This window comes from Parus major, chromosome 5, assembly GCF_001522545.3.
Source record: "Parus major isolate Abel chromosome 5, Parus_major1.1, whole genome shotgun sequence".
In the NCBI taxonomy this organism is placed as follows: Eukaryota; Metazoa; Chordata; class Aves; order Passeriformes; family Paridae; genus Parus; species Parus major.
This window is the reverse complement of record NC_031774.1, coordinates 53,433,554-53,457,004: the sequence shown is the minus strand read 5'-3', so window position 1 is coordinate 53,457,004 and position 23,451 is coordinate 53,433,554. Positions and strand designations below refer to the sequence as shown.

At 45.5% G+C, this 23,451-nt stretch overlaps 1 protein-coding gene across 4 annotated transcripts in view; it reads right to left on the bottom strand.

Moving 5' to 3' along the window:
* Positions 1-14,019, bottom strand: part of INF2 (inverted formin 2) — a 40,704-nt gene extending 26,685 nt beyond the window's left edge. For 3 of the 4 annotated variants that reach the window (XM_015630485.3, XM_015630487.3, XM_015630488.3), the window contains exon 1: positions 13,923-14,019. The gene's annotated coding sequence lies outside the window, so the exon portion shown is untranslated. Of the gene's footprint in view, positions 1-12,724; positions 12,959-13,922 lie in introns of those variants that run through there. The other variant, XM_015630486.3, reaches the window with a different exon arrangement.
* Positions 14,020-23,451: the final 9,432 nt, after the last annotated feature.

The following is a 23,451-nucleotide window of genomic DNA, read 5'->3' as shown; positions in this document are numbered from 1 at the left end:
TGATTTTTTGGGGAGCAGACCCACTGCCTGTGCAGAAGAACAGGACTTTGGGGCTGGTGTGTTGAGGGGGAACAGCAGCTCCTTGCTGCCCTTTGAAGAATTCTGGGAGCATCCCAATCCCACATGCTGCCCTCACAGCCCTCTGCTCCCCTCCACAAGGCTGCCAGGGTGAGAAAAGCTCCTTTATGCTGCTCAGTCCCTCCTCCCTTCCCTGCCTGTTCCTGGCACTCAGGAGCCTGTTCTGCCTGGCTGACTGCTAATGACAGGTTTCACTTCTGGGTAGTTCCAGTTTTCCCTCTGCTGCTGGGAATGTGCCAAGCCTTTGTATTTTGCAACATGTCAGACTACTCAGTCCCTTAAAAGAAACAACATCCTGGCATTGTGCTTTCCAAAACCACTTCTGGAAGTGTGATGTGTTTCCTCCACCTCTCCTTTTGCTTTCATTTGTGCTGTTGTTTTCCTAAGCAGTGTTGGAAGAGCTCACCTACATGAAGGCCAACAAACCATCCTCCCATGCACCAAGACGAGTTGGGGGAAACCACAGATCTCTGTTTTAGAGATCCTGATCCCTTGGGGTGGACCCACCAGTGTCTGTAGGAACCAGCAGCAATCTCAGTCTCCCAGGGCAGCTGAGGACAAGGGCACAGTGGGAAATTCAGGCAAGCAAACCAAAGGCATGGTTTGTACAACAGACCTTGCCACAGCATGCAAACTAAGTGCTGCTCCATCCTCCTGCTGCCATGGCCAGTAGCCTCAGCAGTCTTTAGATCAACATATTCTGTAGATCACCTGTATCAGAGGCCAGAATGTGTGATTTATGATCAAAAAATGAAAAGGTTTTGGAATGAGTGCCCACTCTTGCTCTCCAGTACTGAAGAAGTTCACGAGGTCTCTGGCACACTGTGCTTTGCTTTGGCACAGCCCACAGGAGCTCTCACAACACCCAGGTCAGCTGTGGCCTCAGCAGTACTGCAAACCATCATGGAGAATATTTTGTCTTTAGGAAATGAGGGAGCAAGGACACACCCTGCTGCAGCTGGTGGGCAGAACAGTGCCATCCATGCTCTGACTGGGCCTGGCACAGGGCTGGCAATGGCTTCTGCTGGGAGCAAATTCCCAGAAAAGGACATCAGTACATAGACAAAGAGTGGCCATATTGGTATGAATTTGTGTGTATTTTGCCAGTACAGCTTATTCTTTCACAGATAAAGGAAAAACATATTGTTCTGATTCAGTCCCATTCACCACTATCAGGATGCTGTGTGCCAGCACGGCTTTTCTCTCCTGGGCAAATACAAGCTACAGCATTGTGTGATGTCTCACAAAATGGGTAAATGTGTCCACTGAATATGTATTGGTAGCAGTACAGTTACACCAGGTTTAACCCCACCAGTAAAAAAAAAAAAAAAAAGAAAAAAGTCACTGGTGCCTTCTTCCTCAGTGAATAAATTAAACAAATTTCTCATTGGGCTGCTACAGGAACACAAACAAATCACGCTCAAGTGACATGCTCAAGGATGTTTATGTCAAGATCTTTAGTGGCCTCTAAATCCTTACTTATATGAGAGGTTCCACAAGCTTAGTTTCAAATGGGTTTGAAACCACTCTTTGTTAACTCAATAATCATTTCCTCTAATGTGGTTAGCCAGGTTTAGGTGCAGCTGTCAGATTTTGTTCCTGTAATGGCCACTGCCCATGGGGGGGAAAGTGGCTTATCTGTGTGAATGCCAAGTCAGACAAACCAGTATCAGCAGCTTTCCATGGTGGGTGGGAACCCTGGGCACCCTCACATGCTCCACAGGCCTTGGCAGGCACAGCAGACTCCGTGCTGGAGGGATGTGAGGTGGTGGCCAACACCAGCCCCATGCAGAGGGTGCCAGCCCCAGCTGTGCTGCACCAAATGGGGCCACCAGTGCTTCACCCAGCCCTTCCCCACTGCTGCTGTCAGCAGGCCCATGGGAGCCAGGGGGACATCCTGACTCCAGCCAGGAAAACTCGGGTCCAGATCCCAGAAAACTCTGTCTGGGAGTAAGGAGGGTCTGCAGAGTCCCCTGCTCCGGTGCCCGCACACTCAGGCACAGGCAGCAGCTCCATCTGCCAACAATTCCAGCACCATTCAGCATTTTGGGACTCGATTTATTATTGTAATCTGGGGTCATGTGAGGAGCAGAAACTGTTACCCAGCAACATGGACAGTGCAGTGGTAACTTTCTAAGACTCCTGGATTCTGCTCTGTGGGAAGCTGTCACACAAGCAGATATGAGAGCCAAAACCCTTTTATTGCCATTTTTTTTGTTGTTGATGTTTTTAAAAACCTCCACAGGATTCCAAGAGGACAGAGAAAACTGTCAGAGGAAAGAACTCCTACCTCAGAGCTGAAGCCAAATTATTCCTTTGTCTCTCCCACATGGAAGGATACTTCTCAATCAGTCGTGTGAGCCCTCCCTTCCCCAGCCACCTCCTTTTCTCGTCTCTGCACCAAGCAAGCTCCAGTCAACAGGGTAAATCCCCGAACGAGTGTCTCTACAACTCACAGCTCTAAGGAAGTCCAGCAGGATGTCAGCGTCTGATAGTATGCAAATATCACTCTTCGGAAAGGGGTGAGGAAGTGACTTTTCTGTAGCCTCCAGGGAAGACATTTGCATGTCATTTGTCACCGGTCTCATTCACCCTGTGCTGGTGGCTGGTAGGGTGTCACTTCCCCCTGGGCTGGGAAGGTGGGAGCCTTGCCCCCACTCCATGTCTGTCTGCCAATATGTAAAAACACTCCTGGCACAGGGTCACTCAAAGCAGGGAAATGACCAAAGCAGGGCAATGATCTGGCAAAGGAAAGGAAAAACAACGAGAAGGAAAAAAGAGGATGCAGGGTGGTCAGGGTGGTGGGATGGAGAGCATGGGTGTGGGTGGGGAAAGCCCCTTGCATCTTGCATAAGCTGTGCTGGGTTTTCCAGCTTTGTGGCACCAGAGCTTTGAACAGTGCAAGATCTTGGGGGTCTTTGCAATGCTGGAAGAACCAAGACAGCTTAAAATATTGAGGATTTGTAACCCAAGGCTGCCCATCATGGGAGAGGAGCCACGTAGCAGAGGCTGGGAGCTCAGGCAGTGTCCTCTGGGCAAGGGCTGGATGACAAGAATTCTACTCTTATCAGGCACCACTAAGATCCTGCTGAGCTTCAGCCCAGCTTTTATGGGCTGAGCAGGCTCTGAAGACATTAAAAGCTCTTTTAAACAGAGCACATCTCTGTGCCTTTCTGGATGACATTTCATGTGAAAACTAGTTTGTGAGCCACAGCTGCAAAATGCATCCACTCAGCCTCTCGGGAGGTGTTAACTGAAACCCAGTCATTATTAAATTGTGAATATTTCAACGTGGCCCATTTCAGGATAGGCCTCCTGCCTGGCTCAGGGGTAGCAGTTAGGCTTCAAATGTTTATTTCTTACTCTGTGAGGTTCTACCCTGAACTGAACCCCACAGATCAAAAGCTGGAACCCACATCAAGAGTCTTCCTGCCTTAGGTGGGAAACTCAACCCTTGTGTACATGAGCACAAGTATTAGAAATACACTGATCTGTCTGCCCTTTGGTCCAAATTCAGCTGGCCTTTAAGAAACCAAATTGCCCTCGTGCTTTCTGATTAAAACAGTTCCACCAGAACAATGTAATGTCCAGGGAAACGACTGCATAATTCCCCTTCCTGCCATAGGAAACACTCTGGGGGAGTGTCCCTACAATCCAAGACTATTGTTAATTCAGGATGGGTTTTACAACAGCAAATGAATGTCCCTTTACATTACATGCACTCCTGAAGTGTAATCCCCAAGTCCTCAAAAGATTAGTTGTTAATCTGGTTCTTGGGAGCAGGACCAGGCTCACAGCAGGTTTCAGGGGAAAAAATAAAATTTAATAGGAAAAAAAATTCCTGCAAAGAAATGATTGTAATGGTGCAAATTCCTGTCTTTGAAAACCATGGAAGCAATGTAAAAGGTCAGGTCCCATCAGGTTTCATCTGAAACCTGGATATGAGAAATTCCAGAAATGTTTCTCCTTCTAGAAAGGTTCCATCATTTTGGACATGAAATAAACCCCACCTAACAAAACCCCAAGAAAAAAAAAACAACCAAAAAACAAAAGGAAAAAAGCAGAAGTGGAGAAATTGGGCTGAAAAGCAGGAAAACCAGCTCTCAGGCTGCACTGTTCCTCTGCAGGCCACATGGACATGAACTTTCAAGTTGCTCAGAGAGAGGGCTAAATGGCTTTCCCCAGCAAATCAGTCCAATTTTACACCAGTTTTCTAGCAGATGATTTGGTGGTACTCTGAACAGTAACTACACCCAAATCAAATAGATTACATCAAGAACTAAGAGTTTAGTTCCATGTTAGGTAAAGCGTAGCTGAGACCCTCTACTTTTTGAGTATCGCTCTGCTGCCTCCTAATCACAGTGCAATGGATTCACTGCTCACATGGCCAGTCCACTAAATTCAGGAATTTAATTAAACAGACATAAATACAACCCATTTGCCTTTAGGAATTAGATTATTCCTAATTACAGCAATCAGTGTCTTCTCGCTGCTCTAAATTTCTGTGACAAATTTATTCTCATGCCAGGGTCTTTTCAAAGAAGTCATGTCAAGGGTTTTAGAAACGGGACATCCAGCTCATTTCAGGCTGACAGGGAGACCTGTGCCAGCCAGAGGTCTGCTGCAATGGCTTTTTCTAGGTGATCCTGCCTAAAATGCCTTGTATCACTCCCTACTAAATCACTAAACATCAGCATAGATAGTATTCAAGAATCCGATGTGATATTCACCTCTGCATCTCGGTGATGGGTTTTGTTGAATACTCTGGCACCTGTGAGGCCAGTGATAACAAGTACATATCTGCAGGGGAAAAATTAGGAAAATAAACTTGGATAATTCAATTTCTTTGTTCATCTGAGAACTGAATTAATCTGAATTAATTAAGCAGAAGGACCAGTGTCAAACAAAGTGCTGAAATGGCACTGAAGGGAAATTAGGCATGGGTAAAGACAAATTTAGGGGGAGGACGAAGGAAAATTTAGTGGGAGAGTCAAATTCTCCCCCTGCCCACAAGGCATCTGGCCTTTGCAACATGACCTTATGCATCAGGGGCTGCAGAGGATGCCGGAAGAGCTACTGGGATGTAAATGGGGTGAACTAAGATGACCTTCACAGGTACTGGAAGAGCAGAGTGATGTTGCTAAAGGACATGAAATGATTCACACGAATGCCTCTCAGTGTTAGAACAGGAAAGAACAACTTTTATTCTCTGACTCCAGTATTTATATATTCTTGACAATGACCAGGGATTGGATAATTAAGTCACCACCTTCCCAAGCACGCTGGTCATGCGAAACATCCATCAAAAGATGTTTCTTAGAAGGAATGTGATAAACAACTTATGTTTATAGAACTTTCACGGGAAAGTAACTAAAACTATGAAAACATTATCAGAAGGTTTTAGTTTTCAGGGCAACACAGTGACAGCAGCCAGTTTGCTCCCTCATGGGGAGCAGAGACATCTGAGCATCCTCAGGAAACCACAGGAGTAAGACAGGAACTGCAGACCTGACCTGGCTCTTACTGAATTTCTCTGCTCTCCTTGAAGACTGACATCCCTGCAGCTCTCTTGTCTCAGACCAGCTCTGATTGCTTTGCAGCTGAATGCTTTCACTTTAGAGGATGTTAAAAGGAGAAAAAGAAAAGCATTCTGAAGTAGTCTTTATCTGATGAATACTTCAGATAACAAAAATAAAGGACACTGCTACTGCCAGAACTTTGTATCTAATGGGGTTGATCTGCTTAAAACATGCATAACCTTTGCTTTGCAGTTCTTTTGGTAGGAAGCTTCTGCAAGAAAGAAACACCCTGTTTTGGGAAGGGTGCTTTCACCTGAGGAGATTAAACCATGAACTGTGATGAACTTGGAGCTTAATTTGGAAAGGTGTTGACAAAAATCTCTGCCAAAACCCCAAACTGCACCAGCAGCTCTGCCCAGAGCACAGACCCATGTACAGGTTAGAAAGGATGTATGTGCTCCTAGGCATAGGTAAGAAGTCTAATATTTACTGTTTATTTATCCTGCATAATATATTGCACCCGTGCTAAGGCTGCAGGGGAACTGCTTAGGCATTGCCAGGATGAAGGGTGCCACAGCAGCTGAACTCTGCTCCCTGGTACACATGCTGCTGCTGCAGCAGCACGAAGATGTAATTACAGCAAAAAGACCTTCTGAGCCCTGCCCCAGAGGGAGAGAGGCAGGCAGGTCCTGTCCAGGGTTTAGCTGTATCCTTCCAGCACAAGCACAAACCCCCCTCACCTGCACAAGGGTGGAGATCTTCAGGCAGACAGTTTGAGGCTGGAGATCCACAGGGGACAGGCCTGAGGACATCACTAAGCCAAAGAGCTACCCAGACCCATATTTACAGACATCCCTTCTGAACAAAGCTACCAAGACACCAGCATGGTACAGAAGGGAGAAGTATTTTTCCAGCTCTTCTCCAAACAGGTTGCAAATGCGATTCCCTTCTATCGAGATCAGCTTTTCCATTCAGCTGGTGCTGAATCACAGGGGCTGGTATCTCATCTGGTGAACAGCCCAAACGCAAACATCCTGAGTGGTTTTGTTCAGATAAGGCTGACCATAGCCAGGATTCCTAATGGCATGGGCAAAGCACGTATTGCACACATTAAGGAGAGCAGCCCCAGATGCTGCCAGGTACTTTCCTGTGCCCTTGTGTGAATATGAACATTACCAAAGGTAATCAGAGAACCTGCTCAGCTGCTAATTCAAGAAATTAAGCATTTGAGCTGTTTAAAATAAATGCTTGAAGAAGGCTGGCTTAGCATGATTTCAACATTAATCCACTCCAAAGATGCCTTCAGAGTATTTTCTCTACTGCTGGGTAAAAAAAGAGCCCATTTTATAATGCGGTAATCCTAAAACATTAACGAGCTTAACCTTTCATTTTGCTACAGTACTCATTCCAGTTGTTTTGAAAGGACCTAAATTTGCCCTCCTAGATATTAACTTCCCAGTTCTAACTCAGTCTTTGTATTAATGTGAAGAGATTTTAATATGGCCCAGCCAATGGGGGATCATGGGAAAGGTTTCATGCTTGGTCAAAATGCCCTTACTGTACATGCAGATTATCTTATGACTATCATTTTGACCTTTTTCAGTTTTTCCTTATCACTTTACATACTGTTTAGTTGTTTGCAAAGCAATCAGTTTTTCAATCACATCCTCAGGTTTGCATAGTCCAGAGAGTTGCAGTGCTTTATGCCAGCTCAACATGTGGCTGTCATTAATCTTCAGGAGGAAAATCACTATATTTGTCTGATAAGTCAATATACAATGAATATTAGGATATAATTTTATAGGTGATTCATCTCTATACATATGGCTTGCTTTCTTACAAGTGTTATCAGAACAGGGGTTTGGCAATTACAGGCTTGTAAATCAATTTAGCTTTGTGTTAGTCCTTTCCCTTCCTTTGTAGATAAATAGAGGCCTTATTTAAAGCTTGGTAATGTTTGTGGAGGTTCAGTCCATTTCCAGTAATGGAAACAACAAAACCCAGAATTTATCCCCAGGCTTATAAAAGAAGCCTCAGGACTGGGTAAATATAAAATAACTCATAAATATTGGACAGCTTGTTCTGAAATGGGGAACTACAGCCCATCAGTGCATAAACAAGTGAGCACAGCCAGGCAGGCTGGAAAGCAGCCTTCCAAGGGAGAAATGGAACAACTCAGCCAGGTTTCAGATGAGAGCTACTCAGGGAGCCGGCTGCCACATAGCTATGACACAAACCAGGAAGGAAACAAGTTATAAAATGTATCAGGGAATAAAAACATTTGTTCCCCAGTTCACCCTCATGGCAGGCTCACATTTGCACCAGTTGTCATATAAGCCAAGAAGAAGACACATTCACAGCTACCTTCTAAATTTCAGAGCCCACTGCTGACATGACAGGTAAATATTGTAACCCCCAGTTTCTTACTCCGTGTGAACTCTTTTGCTCTGCCTCAGAGCAGATTTGCTTCACTGCATTGTGCACGCAGTTGAAAGTTAAGCCGACCAATTCTAAAGGATTTCTCCTTTTTTCTTTTTTTTCTTTTCTAAATAGCAGAAGTAATTAATCTGCTTCAGAGAATGAATCAGCCTTTTCTGAGCTAGAAACACACAGAGGAGATTGTGGCTGTTTCTGGGGCAGGAGGGAGGCTTACTCACACGGCTGATGCGGCAGAGGCAGCTGCCCAGCGTGTACAGCTGTGGGCTGCGAGGGGCCAAACCCCAGAGATTCACCCCAGAGATTCACCCCAGAACCCCCCAGTGCCAGCCTGTGCCCCCAAGGGACCCTCTGGGACAGAGGGAACAGGCTCAGCACTGCAGTGCTGATGGAAAGATGAGCCAGTGCATGTGGTCCAGGGAGGGCTGTGTGGCTTTGCCTCTCCTCCTGCAGCCCCCTGGGTGGAACATCCAGCCCATGAGGGGCTGCACCCCCTCCCAGGGGGAAAGCCTGTGGCAGCAGGGACCATCCTCTTGTTTAGGTGAAGAACCTTGATCTGGGCCAGACGCTGGAATGAGTTGATTTGCCACAGTTTGACTTCTCAGTAGGCTGTGGGAGGAAAAGCACTGCTCACAGAAAGCTGCTGCTGGGTACTGTGGGGACTTCTGTTTCCAACTGGGGCCTCTGTAAGAAAATAAAGCTAATGCTTAGCTCACTGCTTCCAGCCAATGCTCAGGAATGACTTAACAGAAAAGCAGGACAGGAGCAGACAAAGAGCAGACAGCTCCCAGAAAGGGGGAACCAGAAGAACAGAAGCAGCGTGGAGATAGCTGCCTCATTAAAAATAATGCAATTTAACCCACGGAGCAGAGTGTAACACAGTTATGCTTTAGCTTCACAGACAAAAGCAGAGCTGAGCACCAAAATTATAAATAAATAAATCAATCAAGATGATGCCAACCTCATTCATTGATCTGAAGAGAGGAAAGGGGCTCTGCTGCTTCCCTGCCTTCAGCCCCTCTGCTGGCCAGGGTGTGCTTGGGACAGGCTGTGCCTCCTGCAAGCCAAGGGCTTGCCTTGCAGTCCCTGGGACAGGAGTGGGGCTGGAATGTCCTTCCCTCTGGGGAGCACAGGGAAGGGGTGGGACAGGTGGCCATGGCTCCTAGTGCAGAGCAGACAGGAGCAGAGCTCATTTGACCTCTGCAATCGCAAAATCATTTTCCATTTTAAAGTACAACTAATTATAGAGGGTTTATGGTTGCAGGATGCCTCCTTTCCCACACTTTCCTGGAGTGATCTCCAAATTTCTCTGATGTCCTTGCTTGTTAAAATGTGACTCAGCTTTCCCATCTGGAAAAGTGGAGACCCACATAGTTCCAAGGTGGCCAGCTGCCACTAGTGATGTCCTATGTTAGCATTAGCCATCAGCTTGTGAGCAGCAGAGGCAATAGAAGGCTGTGCAAGTTGGGTTTGGGGTGGAATCAGTGTCAGAGAGCTTGCAGGTACTCTGTGAGCAGCAATGAAAACCATCAGCTGAAGCTTCCCTTGTGTACCTTGTGGGGAAGTCCTCTCAGCCCCAAGGAGCAACAGGCTCTAATGGAGCAGCAACACAACAAGCAAATCCCTCCTCTGCCCTCAGACATTCCACAAAATTAATACTGCTCACACCTCAGCTGAATAGTGGTCCTGGTAAAAATAGCAAGTGGGAAGTCAATTCCAAGTAGCACTACAACCATGCCAAGTTCAACATCAGGCCTGACCAACTACAGCATTTGGCAGCTCTTCATTTGTCTGTACCTGTGATGTGGAAGTAGCGCTAGAGCAATGTCCCTTCAGAAGGGAGCCATTTCTTCTGGGGTCATTAAACATTTTGGAATCAGCTGAGTGACTCCAAAGCTCCAATGAGGACTTCATTCAGTGTCTCTCAGGCCTTTCTGTCTTTGTCTGGTGTCCTTTATCAGCTCAGCCAGTTTTTCAGAGACCTTGAAATACACCATCAAATGCTACAGAGCTTTTTGCAAACACTATTGCTTGCCTAAGATTCTCATTGATCTGTGGCTCCAGCATTCCCAGCACTTTGAAATGCCAGCTCAGGTATTAAAATAGTAGAAACAGCTGAATCCATGAACAATACGTGTTCATTACATCAAACAGAAAACCCACCGTGCTGTTAGATGCTCTCCTGATGCTTTCTGCAGATGTGAAAGGCTGGCTGACAAAGCAGCAACAAATGTTCTTCTGCCACATCACACAATCACTTACTTTTCATTTCGGGCACTCCTGTAGATGCCAGGCTATGACTCAGGGACTCATGCTTGAACCCCACACCCTATTTTCTTCCGTATTCAGTTTGATAAAATCAGCTCATCTACCACTGACATTATCTGATAACAATCATAAAGCTTGGCTGTTGCTCATTATTTTTCCCTAGGAAAAGGGAGCCAGATGATACTTGTCCTTGAGAAGGAATCTGAGAGGCACTAAAAAGTTACCCATATGATTTTTTTAAGCATTCCCAATTTGTGCTTCCCTCCAGTCCTTAAAGCATGCCTGCAGAGCCACTGGAATGGTGTGACAACCCCACACCAGACCTGTGAGCATGAAGCTGCTCTCTGTTAGAAGGAGACAGTCAAGGCTCAGAATTTGATGTGACTTGTTTCCTTCCCCAAATTTGTTCTTAGCATTTTGGTTGACAGCACAGGATGGGAGAAACCTCAGTAAAATTAAAATACAAATGGTTTGCCTGCTCTGTTGCAGCACTTGGTGCTCTCAGTGCTTTTCTGGCCAGTGGGAGATGAAGGCAGCCTCTGCAAGACCAGGCTCATGAACACTGTATGATAAACTGCTGCACAGGCAATGCTGAGAAACACTGGAATAAACTTGAGCCTGGTGGATAATGCCAAATCATAATGTATTAGGTCAGAAGCAGGTAGTCATGCACCGAACACGAGAGGTATCACACTGAAGGGCTGCATCTACCTTCTGCAAAATATTTAGGCATTTTTTACCTAGTTATATAAGAAGTACAATGTTAATGAATGGAGCAGGAATAACTCCTTATGTTTATCTGCACATACCAATTGAAGCATTTTGGACTGAGCAAAGCAGGATTTGTTCAGTGCCACTGTGTGACCCCATGACCTGACTTTGTTGATTCGGTGGTATTTTCTCTGAATCATTATTGATAGACCTTACTGCAAATATTAAGAGCAAGGATATTCAAGTGGGAGCTTAACCTGAGTTCAGATATGAGCAGTGAGTTTGTCTGAAGCTCCTTCAGCAGTCTCAGATCAATGAATATTGTTCACTGCTCAATCTGCAGCACTGTGTTGCTACCCACTGCCAAATGACACCCATCTTCTACTCATGGCTGGTTGCAGTACAATGGTGGGATTAAACATCCCTCGTCAGCAGAATAATCACTGCAGGAAAACCCCACATCTAATAATTGATGCCATGGAAATAAATTGTGTGGAAAGAAGGACAAAATGGAACTTAGCTTGCTTTGGTAAGAAACATTTTCTGCTCAGCTACTCTGGGAAAACTGTCCAGCACACCTGGCACACAAGACAGGGGTAAAGTTCAGTTTACAACACATTTGAAGCCACTTACTATGCAGTACAGTGAAATCAGAAGTTTGCAAATGAAAGATAAAAAATTGTAATAAACAGGGTACAGACCTAGAAGGATCAGACAGACAATGAAATGGAAGGGGTCAGTCTGAGTCTAGCAGGGTCACTACTGGAAGTGAGGAAGACTCCATCCTACTTCTCCTTTCATGACAGAACAATTGGGAGAAAGCTGAGGGAATACTGAATCAGTACAGAACATGAGGATATGCAATAAAAATGGGATTAATAAAATGACTGGAATATAATGAGAGCTGCTTCCCACCCCCCATCACGGGGCAGGAGGAACCTGAGGACGAGGTTAATTGCAGCACCTACCTGGTGAGGGATTTATTTCTAGGTGAGGTGTCAGAGCATGAGAGGCACAGGACAGACTTCTGAGCCTTGCAGCTCTGCTCATCCACAGGGAAGTCAGAGATTAAGAAGCCCAGCTCACAACTGCCAGGGATCAGCAGGAGCTGGAGCCTGCTTCATGAAAGCAGACAGCAAGTTGTAGCTTGTTTGGTATTGCACAGTAAAGAGAAAAGCATGCAACTCCCATTTCTACACTGATAAGAGAAAAGTACCAGAGAGAACTAAGCGATCATAATATAAATACAAAGTAAGAGAAAGCCATATATTGGAGAAATAATTATAATATCAGTTCAATAAAGATGTGAAATTTCCCCTTCCCAGAAGGCTGGCAACAAATGAATTACAGTAGTGTGCAATAAGGCATAGAATCATTCTGTGTTTAGATTTGCTGACCTGCCACGTCTTTTCCTGTCCTACATTTAGATTATCTTTTATACAATGGGTCTTGTACACTGCTTGCATTTTTTCAGCAATATTTTTGGATGACAGCCTAGAATAGGATTATTAACATATAACAGGACAAAAAAAAAAATCAAAAAAATCTCATATCCTCACAGATTCCTGTGATCCCCTCCCCCCTGCCCTCTAGTTTTGGCAGCCTCTGTTTAGTGGAAAAATAAGCTTAAGTCGATGGAAGAGAAATGAGATTAGTGGCCAGACAGCCCAAATTCTGAGCAAGTTCAGTAGGACAACAGCAACCTTACTTACAGTAACTCTGCTGACTCCAACTTTTCTTTTCAACTAACTTAAGCCAGAAGTTTCCTTGCAGTCTATCAGAGAGCCTGAGATGTTTTGCACTGTGTTTACCCAGAGAAATTCTTCAGTCTTAAGAATCCAAAAAAGAACATACAGCTCACAGTGTTGATCTGGTACAGGGAGGGACGACCATGAGCACCGTTTTGGGGTATTTCTTCTAAAATCAGTGTGTCTGAGCACTCCTTCCCCACCCACGAGCTCTGGAATTCAGCTCTGTATACTGATGTTGCAAGAAGCCATTTAATCACTGCAGAGTTATTGAGCAAAAGGGAGGATGAGGCTGGAAAGAACTATGTGGGAAAACCGGGCAGGACTTGGGAGACCTAGTCTGAAAACCACTGAATAACAGAATCTGTCAAAATAAAAGCCTGAAAGTGGCCCAGCCCAGACGCAGGCACACCATCCATCCACTCCACGCTGGGAGAAGCTCTGCCAGCCCCAGGCACAGCGGGACCACATCCCGCCTGCACATCACACCTGCAACCTGCACCACGTTGCAGCCACACGTGCAGGACCACGTCACACCTCTCTCTACCTCTCACACCCGCGGTCCGAACGGCACCAGCACCGCCAACCCAAACCACACCGTGTGTTTGCGGCTGCGGTCCGGACCAGCTCCCACCTGCCTGCTCCACTGTGGCACCTGCAATCCGGACTTCATCCCACCAAGACACCGCGCTGTTGCATCTGCAACCCGGACCGGCTCCCACCTCTCCCGTGCAGCAAAGCGGCAGCGGGGGCTCCGTCCCAGCGATGCTGCCACACCTGCAGCCCAAACCGGGTCCCACCTACACCTCCCCGCTGCTGTCGCGTCTCCGTCCCGCTGCGCTCACACATCCCTCCTGCAGCTTCCAGCCGCCCGCCGAGCTCCGGCCCGCCGAGCTCCTTGCTCCGCGGAACCCGCCCGTCCCACCGGGGCACGGCCGGGCGCGGGGATGCCCAGCAGGGTGCGGGGATGCCCAGCCGGGCGCGGGGATGCCCAGGCGGGTGCGGGGATGCTCAGCCGGGCGCGGGGATGCCCAGCCGGGCGCGGGGATGCCCAGCCGGGCGCGGGGATGCCCAGCCGGGCTGCAGCCCCAGGAGGGGGTTTAGCCCAACTTCTCCTGACCGAGAGGACCCCGCGATCGCCCCCGGCGGAGCTCGCTCTTACCGCGGCAGCTTTCCTGCGGCGGGGACGGCAGCGACCCTCCCTGCCGGGGACCCTCCGCAGCCGCCGGGCTCTGCCCGCCCGCGGGAGCCGCGCCCGGTTCCGGGGCGGGGCGCGGGTCCGGACCGGCCCCGCCGGGGAAGTTCTTCTCCTCCCGGGCGGGGGCTCCGCCGCACCGCCCCAAAGCGGCATTCTGCCGGGTGCCTTCCCTCGGCAGCCCCGCTGCCGTGTCCTGATCTCGTGTCCTGCAAGATCATCCATCCCCGGGGGAAGAGCTCTCTGCAGAGCCGGTGCTGTGTCCCCCTCGCTGCAGAAGGGTCCTGCTCACCCCGGAGGGCTCCCCAGAGTGCCGATTCCTCCTGTGTCCCGTGGGCATCCTGGAGGCGCAGCCGTGTGACAGCCGGAGCTGCCCCGGGGTGAGCGGGTGCAGCCCCTGCCCCTGCACCCTCTCTGTCCAGCCCTGGGGCTTGGATCCGCGGCCCGCGGCTGGGAGCCGAGGGGGGAATCACGAAAGCTGGGGACAGGCTGCCCAGGCGGTCAGAGACCCAAGGGATCCTGCACCCTCATCTAGGGACCCGGCAGCCTGGTCTCTGCAATGTAAGGGCTTCACTTTTTAAACATAGAATCATGGCATCGATCAGGTTGGAAAATACCTTTAAGATCATGGAGTCCAAGCGTTAACCCATCATTGGCAAGCCCACCACTAAACCCCATCCCCAAGTGCCACATCGACATGTCTTTTAAATACCTCCAAGGATGGTGGCTCATCTGCTGCCCGGTGTAGCCTGTTCCAATGCTTGAATCTTGTACTTTGCACTGGGCTAGTAAAGCTAATATTTGAGTATTTTGTACAGATTTTGAGGGTATCACCATGTAAACATCTAGTCAGATACAGCCTAAACCTAAAGTCAGTACAAGCTTAATGTTTCATGGTCTTCAGATCGATGGGCACAGTGGGCCACCCAACTCAGCAGAAGGGAAGGATGCCTTTTCCATTAGTAAAACACATCAGCTCTAGAGATGAGCAAAGAAACAGTGGTGTTAAGCTAAAGATTAAGAGCCAAGTGGAGAGAATTTGGTGGAAAAGTGTTTCCCTTGGTGGGTCATAAGTGCGTCCTCCTATAGGCATTAGGGCCATTGAGTCAGTTCTGATTTCAGGCAGAGCCACTCAGCTTTGCCATCCACAGAAAACCTGGCAGGGAAAATCATGGAGCAGGGAAATAACTGCTACAGTGTTTTGCAAAGGGCTGCTGCAAGCCACTGAGAGCCGAGCTGAGACCACTGAGTGTGACTACAGGCGACTGGAGGATAGTTACAGGGTAAGAACGCAGAACTGAGACTTCTGAGACTTCAGATTGGAAAATGAGACCTGAGCTTTTGCTGTTTGCTCGTAAAACACTCCTCTGTTTTTAGTGGAAGAGAAGACAAATGGAAAAAGACTGGCTCTCTCAGAGATGGCAGTTAACCAGAATGGCTCATCGTTTCTTCTTTTGCCCAAAACAAATGTTTCTAATTGGTATCTTATGCAATACTCAGGTGGTACATAGCTTTATAAACCTACACAGTGGGAAAAATGCAAAATATCCCCTGCAGTCTTTCTCTGAAGTGTTTCTGAAAGAGCTATTGGTTTTTTAGGAAACAATAATTTTATTTGGCTGCTGCTGCTGTTCTTGGTTTGGTCTTTTTTCCATTCTCTGCAAGTTTTTGCTGCTTTGGTGTATGAAGAAGAACAGGGAACCCAAATCTTTCCTGCTTCAGAGCATTTTTCTTCTTCTTTGTCTTTGCCTGCTGCCTTTGTATTCTGGAGCAGCCCTGCCAGGGTTTGCCATATGGAAATCAGACAGGTAGGACACCTTGGTGTGGCCCATGTGGCTTCCCCTCCTGCTGCCTCATTCATACACTCATTTCAGGCATTTTCAGCATCAGATTCGTGGCCTCTGTCCCACGTGGTGACTGTGAGTGCTGGGGCAGTTGGGCAGCAGATCCCTTAATGCACTTATCACATCTGTCTGTAGGAGCAGGGGTAGCAGGGAGTGTGGCCATGGGGGAGCTGGGTCACACACAGGAGACCTGCAGCTCACAGTGCCCTTGTACTCAGGGAGATGAGAGACAGGGAGAAGAGCAAGGGAGATTTTCTTCCTCCGTGTTTCATTTTTACTCTACTTTTTACTTTATTCATTCTTACTCCAGTGCTTGATACTTGTCAGTCCTGCTTGGACATACAAGGACAGCACACGTGGCTGTAAAAATTGCTTATGGAGGACAAACTATAACTGCTGGGCCATAAAGGCTCTCATCATCATGTAGGAATGAGGGGCAAAGCTCAGAAAAGACAAGGCAAAGAGAAAAAATCAAGCTCTGTGTAAATGCCCCTCAAAATTTTCACCAAAATCCCTTTTGACCGAAGCAGATATGACTGCGGGGGTGAAGAATGAACACACAAGTGCTCCTTTGTTGGGATAAAGCCACGCTGTGCACGTATGTCCAGAGCTGGGTGCACACGTGGTGTGGCTGAGGGGGTGCAGCAGCTGGTTTGTTTCCCCAGACCTACATCTGCAGTGTGCTTTGCACTTTGGAATCTTGCACCCACAAAAATCAGGCTGAACTCTCCCTGGATTCTCCATCTGCCTGCCTGGAGGGGCTGTGATCAATGAATTTGTTGTTGTATGGTCTGAATTGCCATTTCTCTTTGGTGTAATCACTGTCAATCTTGTCAGAAATGTGTACCCAGAACTCCACCACATGGTCCAAATTCTTCTTTGGTTACACCATGAGCCATTATTTGCTCTTCTAACCTCCAGCTATCCATTCTTTTTCCTTTGGTTTGGGCAAAAGGGCTGATAGAAAATGAATTTTAATTCAACAGTATTCCCGTGCTTGGCTGCTCAGTCCCATAGTGAAAGGGCTGGAAAGAAATACCACAGCAGCTGGAAAATTGAAGCTCCTGAGACTTGCTCCTGCTGGATTGAGGTCCTAAAAAGCAACATTTTCAGTGGAGCAAGCTACTTCCAAATCATTGTTAGCTTGTGCTGCTTTGTGTTCTAGCTACCTACACTAATATTGAATAGGATAGAAGAGAATAGAAAAATTTAATTTGTTAGGGACCACCAATGACCATCTAGTCTAAATGCCAAAAATATGAATCAAAGTTTTTTTTCTTCTGATCTTTTTTTTTTTTTTCTTGCTGTCCACAGACCTATGTCATGTTCCTGGTATTTTACCTGCAGCTGTGCCCTGCCCTTCAGGAGGGCTGAAACATTTGTCTGGTATTTTTGACATGAAGGCAGGGCTACAGTAGAGCTCAGGAATGTAGAGACGTGAGTGTTTGTGCAGGCATTCCTTTTCCTTCTAAGCAGCAGTTTTAGACAGAGATCTGCCATGCCGAGATGTAATTTCTGCACAGCTGCAGGAATTGTTGTCCCAAGGTCTGATGACGAGAGTTGGTTTTGTGTTTGTCCCTGTGCAGATTAAAGCAGGACACATTTCCAGTGGTGGTGAAGGTTAAGAGCATGTACTGCACAGAAGGATTCCTGATCTTTTGTTTCTTCACTTAAGCTCTTTGCAGTGCATACAGGGAAGGTCAGAGCACAGAAGAAAAGTGCCTTTTGGTTTAGAGTCGCAAAGCAGTTGCCAAAGAGTTGAATTTTCCTGAGGGAGAGTCCCCAAGAGAGTTGAGAACCTTAAAGAAAAATATATTATCTGTAATATCAAGCACAAAATAATCTGTGTTTTAGCGTTCCCCGAACCGCAGGAGATTGAGTAAGAATGCTGAGAAGCAATGTGGTATTTGTAAGTCAATAATGGTGATACATACACGAGGATTTAGACACACATTTGAAGTTGTAATGGGAGGAAGATAAACCTCCCCTCTCATATAGGAAGCCTAGAGACACTGAATGGGTGAAATGCCTCAGATTGTGTAATTTAGATAAAGACTCACAGATGTCCCACTATATAACGCAGCTAAGCACAGTCAATTTTTCTAAGATGTTTTCAGTCACTCTGCCTCATGTTTTGTTTTGTTAGAGGCTACACTTGGAGAGGGAGAGTCCTTTGTTTCACCAGGGCTCATCTGCTTTTCTTGCCTCCTCCCCACTTGACAGTGCTTTTTTCTTCGTGTGCCATCATGTTTATTTCCCCAGCAACTGCATCTCAAACATGACTTCATAGAGATTAAAGGCTTTCAGAACGAGCATCCACAGCAGAGACTGAAGTCTTCTTCTCCTCATAGCAATTTAGGATTAATGGCTGTATTTCCCATGTAATGAATTTTTAAAGCCCTGTGGTTTTGGCACTGATTATTCAGGCACACTCAAAGCACAGACTAACGGGTTGTAATTTTGTACTGATTTAGTGCTCTGGTTTTCTTATAAATCTCTTCCTCCTTGTTCTTCCTGGTATTCTTGCAGGTACACAGCAAAGCCACACTTGCTGTCACTTGCTGTGGATGAGGGAACTGGTTACAAACTCAGGAGACAGTATTTATCCAGGTATCCCATTCAGTAGTGGGATACACGTCTGTCAGCCAGACTGGGTGGACAGGAGACGTGTGGTTCCCTGCTCCTATCCCTTATCCAGTTGATATAAAGATTTCTAAGTCTTCCAGAGCTTGGAGATGTTTCCAGTTCTGTCAGGAATGCCTTCTGCTTTTATGCCCAAATTGCTGGAGTTCAGGTTCCCATTGCTAATAACTCACCTAGGAGCATCCTTTGAAATCCTGTGTGTAATTCTCGATAGTTCCCAGAATGGTGAATTTAAAGTGGGACAGATGCTGAGAAGGAGAATGCTAGTGGGGTTTTACAGCATGAAATTAAAAGACTTTTGGCTGATAAAGCATAACAAAATGAGGGTTGAGAGGGCATGTGATTATCTCTGAATATCTCAGGAAAGGTGTCAGTGCCATGCAGGAGCAAAATAGCAAAATACCCCCTGGTTATTCAAGTGTGTGAACTGTGCTGGCACAAGAACAAATGGGTATTAATGAGAAAAAAAACATTTACACTGGGGAAGAGAAGAAAGGGTTTTAATGGTCAGAAAAGTGTTATCTCTGTCAGGAGATGAAAGGCCAAAATTCTAGGCTGAGTTAAAAGGGAGTTTAATTTCTTTATGAAAAGTGATTGAAGAGGGATTTGTCTGCAATAGCAGATGCCAATTTCAGTGACCACAAAGGGGTTTGATCCTAAATTCTCCTTTCCTTTTATTTAAACCTCTGTTTATAGCTTGAAGGAATGAAGAAAGGCTGTGATATATAGTTTTCTTTCCCATTTTTGGTAGTTATCAAGGACAGCTGCTCTCATAACAAGGGGTACTTTCAGATAGGTCACCCCTCCTTTGGCTCCCTCCTTGCTCCTCAAACACTCATGTCAGGCTCAGCCTACATCTCTTGCCTTGGCTGTGGTTCACTGCTGGCTTCCCTTCTCCTTTTGCATCCTGAATGCCTGGAGTGTTTTGTACACTTTGAGGAAGGAATTTCTCTCTAGGTTTGCCTGTCTCTTGTAATGGAAACTCCCTCCATCAGCTTTTGGATGACCAATCCACTGCCACAGAAAGAAGGACCAACCAACTTTAGATGTGTGTAACTGGTTATAATTAAATTACTTCATTAATGGCACAGCTCCTGCCTCTTTACCCTTCCCAGAATATTGGATGTGTAGATATGGCAAAAATAATGCTACATTTCTGGGAAAGGATTTTTTCAATCACTTGGAGTCTGTGATTTGATCCAGCAGAATAGAATCCAGCTGAGATTTAGAACTTCAGAAAAATCCTCAGCCAACTAGCAGAAGGCAAGTTGGAGGCAAATAACAAGAGATGATTCCTCACACTAGGTGACATAAGTTGTGAAACTCCCTGCTGCAGGATGTTATCAACAGTAAAAATCAGTGGAGACCAATTCATGGAAGAAAAATAGACTGAGAGCTATGGAGATAATATTTTTGGCTCTGGAAGTTCCTAAGGTGAAAAATGGAGTCAGAGGAGGTGTTATGGGTGGATATGACTATATGCTATAATTAATTGTAGCATAATTATTTATAGTTAGCTTGGTATTATTAATTGTTAGACAGGTCTAGTAACTATGAAGCATCTGGTTTGGCCACTTACAGAGAATGAATGTGGGTCTAGTTGGGTAGAAGCATTGGTGTGTCCCGGTACAGCTTGTCTTATATTTTGGGCTTTCTTTCAGCCTGCTCCTCATAGGTGGAGATAGCCCTCCTCCACCTGCAGAGCCTGGTTCACTGCCCACTCTTTGAATTAATGCCTGTGAAAGTTTTAGCTAAGTGACTTAGAAATAGACTGATTAAAAATAAATGATAGCTGCAAAAAGCTGTCATATCTTTCCCAGAAAGTCTTTGTTCTAGTTTTGAGCAAGGCATGGGGTTTTGTTTCCAGAGACAGTTTGGTGTTAAACTAGCAGTGACTCAGCCTGAGATGGTGCATGGATGGAATTACCATGGCAGGACAGGGCATGGTTCCTTCTCCTCTGAGATCACTATTTTCACTGCCCTTGCCTCCAGAGAAGCAGCATGTTCTGCATGTTAAGTATCAACATGGCACCAAGTTTCATGCACAGTTTTGATAAATAAAATCTGTGTTCTAAGCAAAGGCACCCAGACAAAGCCCCATTGTGAGAGCAAGACTTAGGCCCAGTGTATGTCCTTGGGAGAAATGCAGAATTCGTTTTGGGGCGGGAAACTGATATGAACAGCAGGCCATTTTCCTCCACAAAGGCTCTCTTTCAAGGCTGGTGCATGCAGCAGAACAAAGGCTGACCCCAGAATCTCTACTCAACAATAGCTTGGGATATTTGATTTGATTTTACATGCACACATCATGCCTGGCCGTAAATAAGTAGGGCCATGGTTTGATCCACTCTGAGGATAAAGTCAGGCTGTTCCTCTTGCCACTCTGGTTTCAAGGAAATATTAATTTTGTATCTCTGCCTTCTCTTGGCTGAGGGAGATCCATCTTGCCACCAAGGCCAAAGGGTCTCAGTTTAAAGCCCAGTAACAAAGACACAAAAGGTTTTGCCACCATTTTATTGGTGCCAAACTGATTCACCATTTCTTTCTCTAATTCCCGTAAATTCTGGGTTTTTTAAGGACCTTTTCTTGGCTGAATTCATGACCAACAAACAAGTAGAACAAGAAGAACTTGGATCTTCAGGTAACTTGAGGCCCATGATATGATAAATTATATTATGTTTTGACTATCTCTCTACTTCTGTTCCATGTATTTAAAAGGAAGAAGATACAACTTTCAAAGCCTATCCTGGGATGCCTAAGGTACTCCTACAACAGAAGAATGTCTCCTGCTCAAGCACATAAAGCAGTGGTAGTATGCACAATAGTTTTTATAAATTGTCCACAAAGTTTTTTGTGGGAATGAAACATATTTGCTCAGCACATTTTGTGGTTATACTCATAATGCAAGGAAAATTTGGGTTATTGCTCTGGAAACATAGCAAACCACTGGCCTAAGACACAGGGTGTTTGCAATGTAAACATTTGGGCCCTTGTTTATATTATTGTCTGTAACTGGAAAACAAAGCAACCACAGTGAGAGCCTTTCCTAATCATCAGTTGTTTCACGGGATGAAACTATTTTTACTTGGATGTTTTTTTATCCCATTTGGTTCATTGATTAGCATTAGGTAAAAGTTTGTGCAGCAACAGTTGACAGAGACTGGCATGAATGGTCTCCTGTGGCATAACATCACATGGCATTAACAACACTCAAACATTTTTTAATAACGTCAAAGTCTTTGCTTATGTTTTAATATTTAGGTCAGGAACACAGATCTGTTTCAGCAGAAGAGCTGATGAAATGTATGACTCAGTACATTTGCCTCTAAATACAAAAGCACTTGATTATCATCAGCAATTACCCTGACAATTTGTGACGTTCCTATAAATTGACCCTTTTTTTAGCATTTATTATTTGCATTCCTCAAATATTTTACGCACATAGTGATGAAGAGGCAGATTTTCCGGAGATCCTAACGTCAGAAAAGTAAAGGAAAATTATATGAGGAAACTTCAGATTGTCCTTGGAAAATTGGTAGAAAAGAAAACCAGATGACTAAACAAGTAATAAAAGGGATAAATATGAAGTCATTTTCACAGATTAATGACTGGTTAAGGCATATGTAACAAAAAAAGAAATTTCACAGCTGAGGAGGAAAGGACTTACAGATGTTTCAGCCTGGAGGAGACTAAGGGGAGACCTCAAGAAGAATTTGGACAATGCTCTCAGGCATATGGTGTGATTTTTGGGGTGTCTGTGCAGGCCCAGGAGTTGGACTCCATGATCCTCGTGGGTCCCTTCCAGCTCAGCATATTCTAGGTTTCTAGCAGACTGCTATAGAGATTTATCTTGTGTTGCTTTTCTTACATATTCATATGTGATCTACAAGAGGAGTGAAAAAAGAAGTGACAGCAGTTCCGAATGATACAGAGTTGACTGAGAATAATAAAAATTAAAACTGACAGTGAAGATTAACAGAAAGATCTCACAAAGGTCATTGGCTGAATGGGAGAATAGCAGATGTAATTCATTTACTTAAGGAAAACAAAATCCTAACCATGCGCAGCAGTAAGGTCTAAAATTAGCTATTGCCACTCAGGAAGAAGAACTTCAGCTCATCATGTATAACCCCATGAAAATGTCAATTCAATACTCAGCAGTTAGAAAATGGCAAACCAGATGTTAGGTATTGTTCAAACAGGAAAAGTGAACAAAGAAAGAGAAACATAACAAGCTACTCTAGAAACGTTTTGCACTCACAGCTGGGAGGCTGCACACCCAGAGAGGTTCTTAACTCCTTTGCTGAAAAAAACCTCCAAAATAAAGTAATAACAATGTGGAGAAAGCAACAGGAATAGTAATAGGAGCAGGACCTTTTCTCGTAAGAGGACTTTTTACTGAGTAGGAAGTGGAGTGATTGAAAGGGTCTGTGGTTGAAGCTGCAATATCATAAGTGCAATAGAAAAGGTGCAATAATGAACACAATTATCCACCATTTTATTTTCCTTGTCAAATGAGAGCTCAGGGTCCTAAGATTTAACTCTGTTTTCTTCAATAACAGATTTTAAACAAAATTCCTGTTCTTCACACGGTCAGGCTTTAAACTGTAGAGTTCACCTTACATGCTCAAGAATAAAGTTCTTCAGAAAGAGGTTAGAGAAATTCAAGGGAGAAAAGTCCATTGAGGCTATTCATCACACTAGGGTGTGTCAGCAAGTCCAAAAGGTGCACATGGATTAAAAAAGGGTTTGGATTGAATGTGATGTCCTTAATGCCCAAGTGTTCACTGCTGTCAAACACAGGCTATGGTCCCAGACATGGGACACAGACGTGTGTGGTCCCACAGCAAGTGTTCTTGCCTTCTCCCCCAGAGCTGTAAAGAGCTCTGCAAATTTGGTGCCAAACTTCTCTTAAAAACTGACCTTCAGATTGGTACTAGACTTTGAAACTCTGATTTTTCTGAGGTTACAGAGGAAGATGGCAACAGAGCCTGCAAGAGCACTCAAAT